The following is a 12,500-nucleotide window of genomic DNA, read 5'->3' on the forward strand; positions in this document are numbered from 1 at the left end:
CCCCCCAACGAATATAATCAAAACAGTAACATTCAACAATTGTATTTTATGTATATAAAACACAAAATGGGTGTTTGTATTACTGTACACATAGATTCGAAAAAGTTGTCAAAAAAAACAAACAAATATATAACAAATAAATGTTATCAAAGCCAAGATAAGTTACTTTTCTGCCAAACTGGATATATATATTTTTCGTGTTTTTATTCAATGTAACATATTTATTCAGCTCGACAACCATACAGTGTTTACCGATGTATTCGAAAATTCAAGATGGCGTCTCACACCCTCTTTAACACCGTAAGTATGGAAAAAGGTGTTATAAATAAAAAACTATACAAAATACTATTAAAAACCCGCCGAATATATGTCAACCTATGTCACGGTAACATATATTGAGCGAGTTTTTAACAGTGTATTCTCCGGTTTTTTATTTATAACATCTTTTCCCACACTTACCGTGTTAAAGAGAGAATCAGATGTCATCTTGAATGTTCAAATACATCGGTAAACACTGTATGGTTTTCGAGCTGAATAAACATGTTACATTGAATAAAAACACGAAAAATATATCCCGTTTAGTAGAAAAGTAACTTATCTTGCCTTTGATAACATTGATTTGTTATATATTTCTTTTTGGACAATTTTATAGTGAGATTTAAGAATGGTACTTTTTTTTACTTACATGAATCAGTTTACTTTATGTTTGAAAGTATTTTCAATCGTATATTTTTATCATATAATAAAAGTAAAAAATAAAAGAAAAAGAAGTCGTATTATCGTGTGAAAAAGTAAAGGAACGTGGCACAAATAGAGTTGGATACACAAGTAAGAGTCGTAGAGTGATAGAGTGTAAGTAAAACCTGGAATATCAGGTTGCTTCGTTTCGTTGCGTTTTAACAATGGAAAGAGCAGAAAATGGAGAGAAAAGAAAGAAAGAAGGAAAGACCGAAAGGAAAGATTATGAAGGAAGTTTGGTAAGAAATAGCTTTACGAAAGTGAAATATCGTGTAGACTGAAAACATAGGAAAGCACAACCAAAAAAAATGAAAATGTGACGATGTTAAACATGCCGTAGCGTAAATCGCAGTATAGCGTTTAGTTTGTGTTTATGTTTATGGAAAGAAAGAGAAAAATAGGGAAGTACCCCCACCACCATCACCCATAAAGCAAAAGACAACGAAAGGTAATAAACAAAGAAAAAAAGAAAGAAAGAAAAAAAGCACGCAAGGAAAGAGCAAAACGGAAGTTGTGTTTGTGAAAGTAAGTTTGGTGCGTTTCACGTAAATGTCAATTCAGGTTTTCATTAAACTCTAACCACGCGGGTTATAACGAAATCGAAGTAATGTAAATGTGAATTTAATTCCAGGTAACGGATTGTGTTCTGTTTTAATCTAATTTTATTATAATAAATGCTTTATAAATTGTGTTTATGTTTTATCCTAACCAATGGCAAAGTAAGCGTGGTTCGTTTCAGCGTAGTCCAGTCCAGTTTTTAGATAAATTCTAACCGGTGGTCGGTTTTAAATGTCTCCTGAATTCAATTCCAGGTAACGGATTGTGTTCTGTTTGAATCTAATTTTATTATAATAAATGTTTTATAAATTGTGTTTATGTTTTATGCTAACCAATGGCAAAGTAAGCGTGGTTCGTTTCAGCGTAGTCCAGTCCAGTTTTTAGATAAATTCTAACCGGTGGTCGGTTTTAAATGTCTCCTGAATTCAATTCCAGGTAACGGATTGTGTTCTGTTTGAATCTAATTTTATTATAATAAATTTTTTATAAATTGTGTTTATGTTTTATGCTAACCAATGGCAAAGTAAACGTGATTCGTTTCAGCGTAAGTCAAGTCCAGTTTTTAGATAAATTCTAACCGGTGGTCGGTTTTAAATGTCTCCTGTGAACGGTATGGAACGGTGTAAGTGAGTGGCGGTGGTAGGTGGAATTTGTTAGAGAGGGTTTACTTTACTACTTCCATTAAATGTAACCGATTTTTACAGTGGACTCTCACCAGACAGAATATAGGAAACTCTGATCAGCGAGATACTGGATATGTAATAACCCTATAACATACGGCAGATGTCGTGATTCAGTTTGTGAATGATACGGCTGCACTAAATGTATACAGGTGCATTCCTATAAAGGTCAAAGTCGGAGGGGAAAAATGAGTTCATTTTATTTATATAGAGATAATCAATTTTAATGCTGCAGTATTTTAAGTTATAAATTTATTATATTTTTACTAGAATATCTTGTCCATTTTTTTTCAGTTTTAACAACTAGTCCTTTACTTTTCTTTGTTTTAACTTAACCATATTACTTTTCATGCTCGCATTTTTCTATTGTAATAACTTATATATATTTGCAATAGAAATAACATGTAAAAAGGGTTTGAAATTTACTCTTGTTTTTCTGATATCGACGAGAACATTGCTAATTTTATTAGAAAGTATTTTATATGACTCATACAACGATATATATATATATATATGTGTGTGTGTGTGTGTGTGTGTGTGTGCATATATATATATATATATATATATATATATATATATATAAGTGAATGTGTCTGTGTGTCTGTCTGTGTACATTTCCTTCGCAATAATTCTGTTAATTTTAAGTCTACAGACTCGAAATTTGATATACACGGTACTGAGATTTGGGAAAATCGATGTGATTGGTTTGCGGCCAGAAATTTTGCGGTTAAGGAGTCAAAGTTCAACGATTTGACCTTTGAGAACGCTACCAAACTCCTCCGTCAATTTTGGGTCAAAACACTTGAAATTTTAGATATAGGTTTCTTTGGCATGCATCTAACTTGATAACTTGATTTGAGCCCAAAACAATAAATGCTAAGGGTGTGATGATAGGGGCCAAAGTTTAAAAAAATTGACCTTTTTTTTTTGCTCAACATACACCTCCAAACACCCGGGCAACGCCGGGCTGAAACGCTAGTTTATATATATATATATATATATATATATATATATATATATATATATATATATATATATATATATATGTAAACGGTATCCTAAAGTCCGCGTCCAACTTTAAAAATTATAACTCGTTTGTATTTGCAATAACCCATAAAAAGGATTACAAAAAGTTTTAATAAAATTAATTTTTATTTAAGTATCTTTTATTAGAATGTAACGAAAATATTTGCCAACTGATTTACAAAAATGTCTTGAATCACATTAGTTATTTTAGTTTTCAAATCTTTTAAAGAACAAAGTTTCGATGCACACACAATTGTTGTCATAAAAAATTAATATTGTCAAGTCTGGTGAACGCAATAAAATGATTCATTTCTTTCGATGAATCTGTCAGGAAATTTTTAATTTATAAATATTTTTTTACTCATCTAAAATTGTTGCAAATTTTGTCGTGAAAATTATCCAATAGCTATACATAAAATTAGGGACATGAAATATAATATTTTTTAGGATTATTTCTATCATAAATACAAATAAGGTTATGTTTTTTAATGTGCATCATAGACTTTATGGACACTATATATATCGTGACTACCAAGGATTAAATTATCATCCCTTTGTCGCTGTTTCGACCAAAGGAAACCGATCACCAAAACAGGATCCCAATTCCAAACGTAAAAACCACAGCCCACGACCCTTCAACAAGTACGTCGACGTGAATCATTATCCCGTGGAATTCTGAATAGTAAAATTCTTGCTAGAATAATATTCACGACTTTCTCAGCTTCTGTTTGATACGGCAGATAAATATAAACCTCAAACAGATGACTCCCTGCGACACTTTAAAGACACAAAAACAAACACAAATCAAGAACGAAAAACGACGATCAGCGCTGCAAAGCCACTGTGTCTACAACTACGTCCGCCGGACGAGTATAAATCCAGCGTTTTTTTTTTTTTCAACAAGCGATCGGTCGCGGCCAGATGCAGCATGGTGAGGTTGGGTCCGTCAGCGTCATACTGGAAATATTCATAATCGTACCTCATTTCAAAAAAAGGGGAGATATAATATATGGGAAAAATTTGGAATCAAGTCTCCACTTGCTGTTATTTCAGATCATTTGACACCATAGCAGCAAGTTTTAGTCTCCCCTCCACCAAGGCAAGAAGTTTTAAACTCTTTTACTTTCTCATTCTTTTTTTGTTTTTACTCATAATTTCTTTCTCTATCCTTCTCTCATATTCAAATGTTTGACTACCGTCGCGATTACGTAACTCTTTAATATTCAAGACTCCGACGTCAGCATTTATACACTAATTTTCGTGAGAAACTATGAATTCATAATTTCTATTCATTTCCTGGGAAACGTAGCAAACTGTTCAATTCATCGTATGCAGTGAATTGTTGTAATAAATAATTTTTCGGCATAAAATAATTCAACACCTGTTGACATGCTGCAGACAGACTAACATAGCTGCAAGTAATGGAGCAGAACACATTTTAGAATATATATATATGTATGTATATATATATATATATATTATATATATATTAAATATATATATATATTATATATATATACATACATATACATATATATACATACATATATATACATACATATATATACATATATATAAATATATATACATATATATACATACATATATACACATATCTATACATATACATATATATACATACATATATGCATACATGATGATTGAAACGTCTTGTCAGACGAGTGCCACTCCCTCAGACATTTAAAATTCATGAGCCCAAATGCCTAAGGGAGTATCTATACAAATATGATGTTACAGAGTCTTAGCTTTGTACGACAGCTAAGTCTCTCTCTCGGTTCAAAATGTTGAGATCCAGCAACAAGCAAGAGCAAGATAGCCAGCAACAAATTAAACTGCAGACCAGCTTAATGCGGGTAATGGTCTTCCGCTTTATGTTTTTTTAAATCAGAGATTTGCTTCTCCTAGAAAGGTTGCCTTCACCACGGCTTACGGGAGCCCTCTCCACCCCAATACACATATACACACACATAAATAAACACGGTGCTAGTTGGCCGTTGACCCAGAAAAGGAGTTCATTCGCGTCTTGTTTTTAATCTTTCAGGGAGACTAGCCTCCCCCCTCACCAAACAAGTCTGGTGGGGGAACCAGTTTAGTCGCCGGTGACCCGACCACGAGGCAGATAGTACTGGGTTACATGGTACCAGTAGCACATGACACGACCTGACATAAATATATACATACATACACATATATATACATATATATATATGCATGCACATATATATACATACACATATATACATACATATATATATGTACATATATATATATATGTACATATATATATATACATACATACATATATATATACATACATATATATATATACAAACATATATACATATATATATACATACATATATACATACATATATAGATACATATATATACATATATACATATATATATATATATACATAATATATATATATACATGTGGTTAAAACGATAAAATTGCAGTCCTAGAAAAGACGACATGATTCCATTTCTGTTCGATAAAACCGTTTCTTTTTTTTCAGACCATTTATTAGTTTGCTAGTTGTGTAAAAAGCCCAAGAGTGATAGAAGCCTTCTCTCATGTCTGAAAGGTGACACAACGTTCGCGGCACGAGATTGGAAATGCGCCGCAGTAGAAATTATACTCTGTATCGATTTAAGTTATGACAACAGGACCATTGCCAGCACTCTCAAAATGCAAATCCAGACGATTAAACGCTTGAGAGCACAGCTCAACGAAGTTTCCGGCCACGGTCACGGTCTTTGGTGTGGTTACAAGAGAGGGCTACATCATGCTACCTCACATCTTCAAAGTCGGCTTGAAAATCAGCATCAAAGTGTACCTGGATTTGCTGAAGACTTGGATGAAGGACTCAGTGCTGACCCACAAATAGACCGAGATTTGGCTTCAAGATTATTATCGCTACCACGAAATTTCGTAAACCATCATTGTGCTGTACGTTTAGTAGTGGTTCCTTGGCCAAATGCTTCGTTGATATCGCGAGCTGTTTCAGCAGCTTTTCGGCCTAGCTTGAATTGAAATTTAACAAATTGTGCGAATTTCGATCTTTTCCATTATATATTTAACGTTCTGGAAAGATGATATAATTGTTTTAAAACGATTTTAATAGATGGAGTGGTTGGTTGGTTGTTTGTTTGTTTTACGGCATATCAACCCTTTTCGGTTTATTTAATGCCGAATTCAAAGATTTTGAAGAAAAATTATTTTATAGAATATATTTGTTGTTTTCAAGTCATTTTCTATTCAACCCATAGTTGGGACCCTAACAGGTACTACCACTCCGGATCAGAGTGGACCTGGGAGTAATGGTAATTAAAGGGTGGCTCCACACTCCCCAAAGCCCACAAGCTGGGGCCTCACCACTGGATATAGTTTAAGGTCATATCCAGGACCCCCATTGAGGGACTTTTATCCTCTGCAGGGGGGGGCAGTCGGTGTATTCTAATGCCCCACCGACAGGGCCTAATAGATGGAGTGAAAAACGCGCTTAAAAATGATATATAAAGTAAAGGTAATATAACGAAAACATATTTAAAAATACATCATTTTAAATCAAATATATAAATCCACAAGAACTTTTTTGTCAACCAGGAATGTTAATCTGATAGATGGGATTTAAACTAATGATAATAATAAACAAAGATACTTGACAAAAAAACAGCTAAGGATCGTTAGGTAATCTGTAGTGAAAATGTAATAAAATAAATAGATTTGGAGACACGACTGTTTAGTTACGAGGGAGATTAGTTCGACGCGCAACGCGTTAGAAGACGAACGGTGTTTCGGATAGTGATGTACACGGAAGTCAGAAAGAGACGACATAGCAAGATGTAGTCGTATACAAAGCGTGCCAACTCTGAAAGGAAACCCAGCAGGAATAAATGAAATATCCATATATAATTCCGGCCTTAGTGTTTTCACTTCTCAGAGAAAAGCACTTTTAATTTCAGGACGCACCAAAGAAGGATTGGATGTAAAGTGTCTTCGTCTGGTGTCTCCACTGACAATTATGTTCGTCTCTTGTTTAAACCCTGTCGATAAACTGTTAACATATATATACACACATCAACATACAATAGACAACACTAAACAATAACAGATCATAAAACGGTTAAGATGATCATAAATGTGATATGTGAATATTATATAAATATACACTAGACGAATCATATATCACAAACCGTTTAACACTTATAAGTTAACAGTCTCGTTAAATATACACTGTCGATATTGTTATATACATAAACTTGTTATATATTATAAGGTTTAGTGTCCGTATATCTTGATTTCAATCCCCATAAGATGAAATAAAATGATGCAAAGCTCTTCTGCTCGGGGATTTTTTTTCTCTCCGACGATCGTACCAAAAGTAAAGTATCCTACTTTTTTTAACTCAAAATGTTGAAGAGCTACGAAGACAGTAGTGACACCATTAAAACAAGCCACCTTTTGTACTACAGCATTTATTTTTTTTTTATATAGTAACCAACATTCTCAGTAAACTTTTGCCAGGCATTCAATGGCGTATCTCTGCTTTTTACACAGCCCAAGACAAAAGTTGCTTTCTTATAATCTCATACGATCAATATCTGTACGTGGGTCGGACGTCGTTAGGACTTGATAGTAGAGCCCAACAGCACAAACCTAGCAAAATTAGGAATTTGACTTACAATGTGCATAAAATACATTATAATGGTCTAAAATACCGCTTCTACAAACCGGCATAAAATTTAACACCAAATTTAAAAGGGAAAAAACATTAGGAAACAAATGCTGATTAACTCATATTTGATACAAGAATCTTCTATAATGTAAATCTCACCTGTCTGTTTAAATGTGTGTACGTATGTATGTTTGTATGTCTACCTAAAACTTTCGAGAGAGGCGACGGATTTTCACGAGATTGGTATCGCTTTGAAGCGCGACCTCTCTGATGACAGATATCGGAGATTTGACTAAAAACATTAATTCCTTCACCCTCAACTGGCCATTTTTCTACAGGAAGGGGTCGCTTTTTTCGCTGATATTTTCGAAAGTCATTCCCTCTTTTCGATTGACTAACCTTAATTTAAACCTTCAACCACTTAGGTTTGGCGATGTGCGCAACAGCAAAGATATCACGTTTTTTTTTCACGTTATTTTCCTCCTTCGTTGTAGGGGTTCGAGCCTGCCTGCCTACTACCACATTTTTTTTCGTTCAACACACACCTCCAAATATTCGGGCAATGCCGGGCACCCAGGCTTAATGAGCGAGTAATTTTCATTTGCTTTTAGCCTTGAGATACTGGGTGCGTATATTATGTAGTTAAACAATGCCGGATATGATTGCCCGCCAAGTGAAGATATCCGGTCACGTTAAAGAGGTCGGTTTTCGTACGTGCTGTAATTCGAGCACAATAGAATCAAATATCGGAGAGCGAACAGAAAAAATATATTCTGCGAAATTATTTAGTTTTCACTATTTACTTGTCTCCTCGCGAGGTCACGAGGTCAATGTCGGTTTTTAATGTAGAGCAAAAACAGTATTCTAAAAATGAGCAAAATGTATTTAGACAAAAATAAAAAAAATTACCTCAATCGAGATAAATTACTGCTTTACTTACCAAGGACAGAAAAGATTAAGTGTCGTAGCAAAACATATACTACACTTTGTCCCAGACAAAAAAATGTTTTCGATAGACTAAATGACTACAAGGCACCCAATGTGGATTAAATTCAATACACAAGAGAGCTGCACTTTTAAGGAGGTACAATTTGTCCAGCTTTTCAACTAAGCAAGGTGTCGGAAAATCGTGAGTTGTTTCTTATATTAATAAGTGCGTAAACTTTGATTTTTTTTTTTTTAACTGAAATGTTATGCAAAGAAAAATGTTTTGCTTAATAAAAATTGTCACTCTCGGCTAGGCATTTTTATACTAGCCCCTCCCCCCACCACCAAATCAACAGAGATAAGACTATTCCTGAAATAATCAGATCCATGTTGATTTTACAGTGGGAGTTTTGTTCTGTGCAGTTCTAGTAGGTCCACCATCCCAGGCTTTTTTTGAGAAGGGGTTAGTTTATTGCTAATCGTCTGAGGCGCTCTTACCAGGGAAATGACGACGGTGTTGCCCAGGCATATTTTGCAGATAAGAGTGCCCCTCGTCGGGGGCGCTGACTTCTCACTCTCACTTTCTGACTCTGGTGTTACAGTTCTTGTGGTGGGGGAGAACAAAACAACCTCAAACACCAGTCTATTTGCTCGAAAGATTTGGCTTTTAATCTCAGGAATCTATCTATCTATCTATATATATATCTATCTATATATCTATCTATCTATCTACTGTTATATAAATGGAACTGCGTGTGCGTGTGCGTGTGTGAGTGTATATGTGTGTGTGAGAGAGAGAGAGTTTCCTATGGACTTGGAAACAGATGGGCCGGGATTTTTTTTTAATTTAACACAAAGATATTTATGTTGGTTTTGTATCGGAATGCGTCTGATAAGTATCAAAAATTGATAATCGAAAAAAAAAAACGAATGAAGAAAGAAGTTGGATTTTCACCAAAATTAACACTTTTATACAACCTAACATCACAAGTCCACTTGAGAAGTTTTATCACCGCACAAGCAGAAATGTCCAGTCTATAAAATCAACTTTAGGTTATTTTATAAGTCAGGGGCGCATTCTAAATAAATATTTCTTTTTCGAGCACAACTGAATCATGATACTTGACTTTTGTACGTTTTATTCAAGTAATTGTGTAAAAATTATTATTGAATATGTTTGAAGTAAATACTAAAAATCGATACATAAAACACCGTATGTCATAACATTTTATGTAGACGCATATATATATATATATATATATATATATATATATATATATATATATATATATATATAAACATTATAAAATACCTACAGACGCTAGTGTTTCATCCTTTCGGGAATTATCTGTGCAGGATATCACGATTAACACCAGTCAATAAATTCGAACCGAAAACAGAAGCCATCTCTGGCTTCATTAGCAAGGACTTAATCCATTCGGCTGCCGGTAACCGCGAGAAATACTGTTGAAATATAAGCATTTATTGTTTAAATGCTTTTTAACGTCTGTCAGAGTGATCTAATCATTATATGATGGTCTGGCATAAGAGTTAAATTGACTGACTTTTATGTCAACTGAAAGTGCTTAACTATAAGAAACGATTTTCTTAAGGGGCTGACATAATTATTTACTATAATAATTATTAAATACCTACAGACACTAGTGTTTCATCCTTTCGATAATCATCAGTGCAGGGTGTCACGGTTAACATCAGTTGATAGATTCGAACCCGGCAACAGAAGCCATCTCTGGCTTCATTAGCAATGACCTAGTCCGTTCGGCTACCGTTAACCGCGAGAAATACTGTTGAAATATAAACATTTATTTTTTAAATGCTTTTTAACGTCTGTCAGAGTGTAATATATATATATATATATATATATATATATATATATATGCATATATATATGCATATATATATGCATATATATATGCATATATATATATATGCATATATATATATGCATATATATATGCATAAATATATATATATATATAAATGACAAGAGTCTATATTCCAAATTTCAAGAGATTGACCATGTTACAGTTTATTTTCTTATGTTCAATGACATTCACAATTCTTGACAGCACATGTTTCGTAGCACAAAATTGGAAGTGCAAAGATGGCGTAAATGGAAAAAGTAAATAACTTCTCTCTGAATCGTCGGGTTTTGTAGTCATGCCCACATGCCTTTATTTTATTTTAAAATTGATAATTTCTTTTGTCTTCTGATGAGTTAACGGCGAAATAAATTGACATAACGGACATTTTTGTTTGCTATATTTCGCTTATATTAGCATGCTATCTTTTCCAACCCTTATCTAACCTTGTGTCTATCCCCACTTACAGAGGACGTAAATAAACACCGACCAACTATTGTACACTCAGTGAAATGCATATAGGCCGCTCACCAAAAGCACCTACATACAAGTCCTAAAATGCATGAAATCTCTTATTAATTAAATAAGTACGGAAATATACATACACGTCTTAATATCTATCCTATTTACACACACGTAAAAGCTCATGGCGCCAGCTGAAATGAAGCGGTGTATCCAATTTCTCTTTACAGACAAAATGACTCTTCTAGAACGTTCCAGAATGTATTTAAACTCTAATTGTTCAGAAACCCTTTTTGGTCCCTCGACAAAAGGAAGGTAGACCTATTAATTCACATTTGTCCGTTCGTCCGTTCATCTGTTTGTTCGTTCGTTCGTTCGTCCGTTCGTCTGTCTTCACTTTTCTCAATAACTACGCCTTAGAATTTTTTGAAATTTTGAACTAACATTAAACATTATATGAGTAAAAAAAGTAACAGAACAGATTTTCCCGGAAAACTCCAGTTGCCCCCGTTTCGGGTTAAAATGACTAAAATTTATACTTTTGTGCATATTAAAAAAGTGATGCCTTTGATTTTTATAAAACTTTCTGAAAAGTTGTAACTAACTGATTTCAATATAATTTTGTTTGTCTATACTTCGCAATGACTCTTGGGTGTGTCCCAGGGGCTCTTTTAGGGCTAATAAAAACACTCCCTTTTTGGGACTCTTTTACCATATTTGTCCAAAATTTCTATTTTTATAAAACGTTCTGAAAAGTTGTAACTAACTGATTTCTATATAATTTTTTTTTTTTTGTCTATACTTCGCAACGACTCTTGGCTGTGTCCCAGGGGCTCTTTTAGGGCTAATAAAAACACTCCGTTTTTGGAACTCAATTCAACATATTAGTCCAAAATTTTCTGTGTATGTCTATTTAGCAGTTTTGCATGGTGCTGAACCCAAATTTGAATATGCTAAGGCCTTGGGGACTTTGGAGGCTAAATGCAGAGCTCAAATTTACATATGTTACGGCCTAAAACTGCGTCGTTTGTTCATTTTCACCAGGATTTGACGTCCTCTGGGGACTTTGGAGGCTAAATGAAAAGGGGGGGGCAGAAAATACTAAACTTTATCATTTCATTTTATGCCTCGTTCACTGTGCAATCACGTGGGACCATGCATGCTTCATGTGTTTTCTTTGTTATTATTTTAAATTTTTTCAATAAAAAGTAAATAATTTTGTATGGATCGACTTTGCTATATTTATTTACTTTCCATCTACAATAGGATGCTAAACAATAGTTCCATTTGTAAGAAGGAAATATATGTGAAATATGTAAAATAAAAATAAAAAAATGCCCAATGATTCATCCACGGTGTTAAATGGGTTACAATTGATACATGATATGCCGGCTCAAAATTGGCAGTGCCAAGATACCTTTTGAAACGTAAAGCCATGAATTAGCAAGAAAAAAAATGCCGAAGCTAAACTAATGGAAAGGTTGTTATCGAATTTACGAAGCGACTTCAAAGGCTTTTGATCT

General features: G+C 33.8%; 1 long non-coding RNA gene across 8 annotated transcripts in view; it reads left to right on the plus strand.

Moving 5' to 3' along the window:
- The window catches only part of LOC145293206 (uncharacterized), a 1,032,236-nt gene that overhangs the window by 477,983 nt on the left and 541,753 nt on the right, over nucleotides 1–12,500 (plus strand). For 4 of the 8 annotated variants that reach the window (XR_013869691.1, XR_013869689.1, XR_013869685.1 and 1 more), the window contains exon 1: nucleotides 8,381–8,834. The exons of 2 other annotated variants lie outside the window; for them this stretch is intronic. This is a non-coding gene — a long non-coding RNA (uncharacterized LOC145293206). Of the gene's footprint in view, nucleotides 1–8,376; nucleotides 8,859–12,500 lie in introns of those variants that run through there. 2 more of the 8 variants (XR_013869690.1, XR_013869692.1) reach the window with 2 other exon arrangements.

The sequence above is a fragment of the Euprymna scolopes genome, chromosome 14, assembly GCF_053919585.1.
Source record: "Euprymna scolopes isolate OS-2025 chromosome 14, ASM5391958v1, whole genome shotgun sequence".
Lineage (NCBI taxonomy): Eukaryota > Metazoa > Mollusca > Cephalopoda > Sepiida > Sepiolidae > Euprymna > Euprymna scolopes.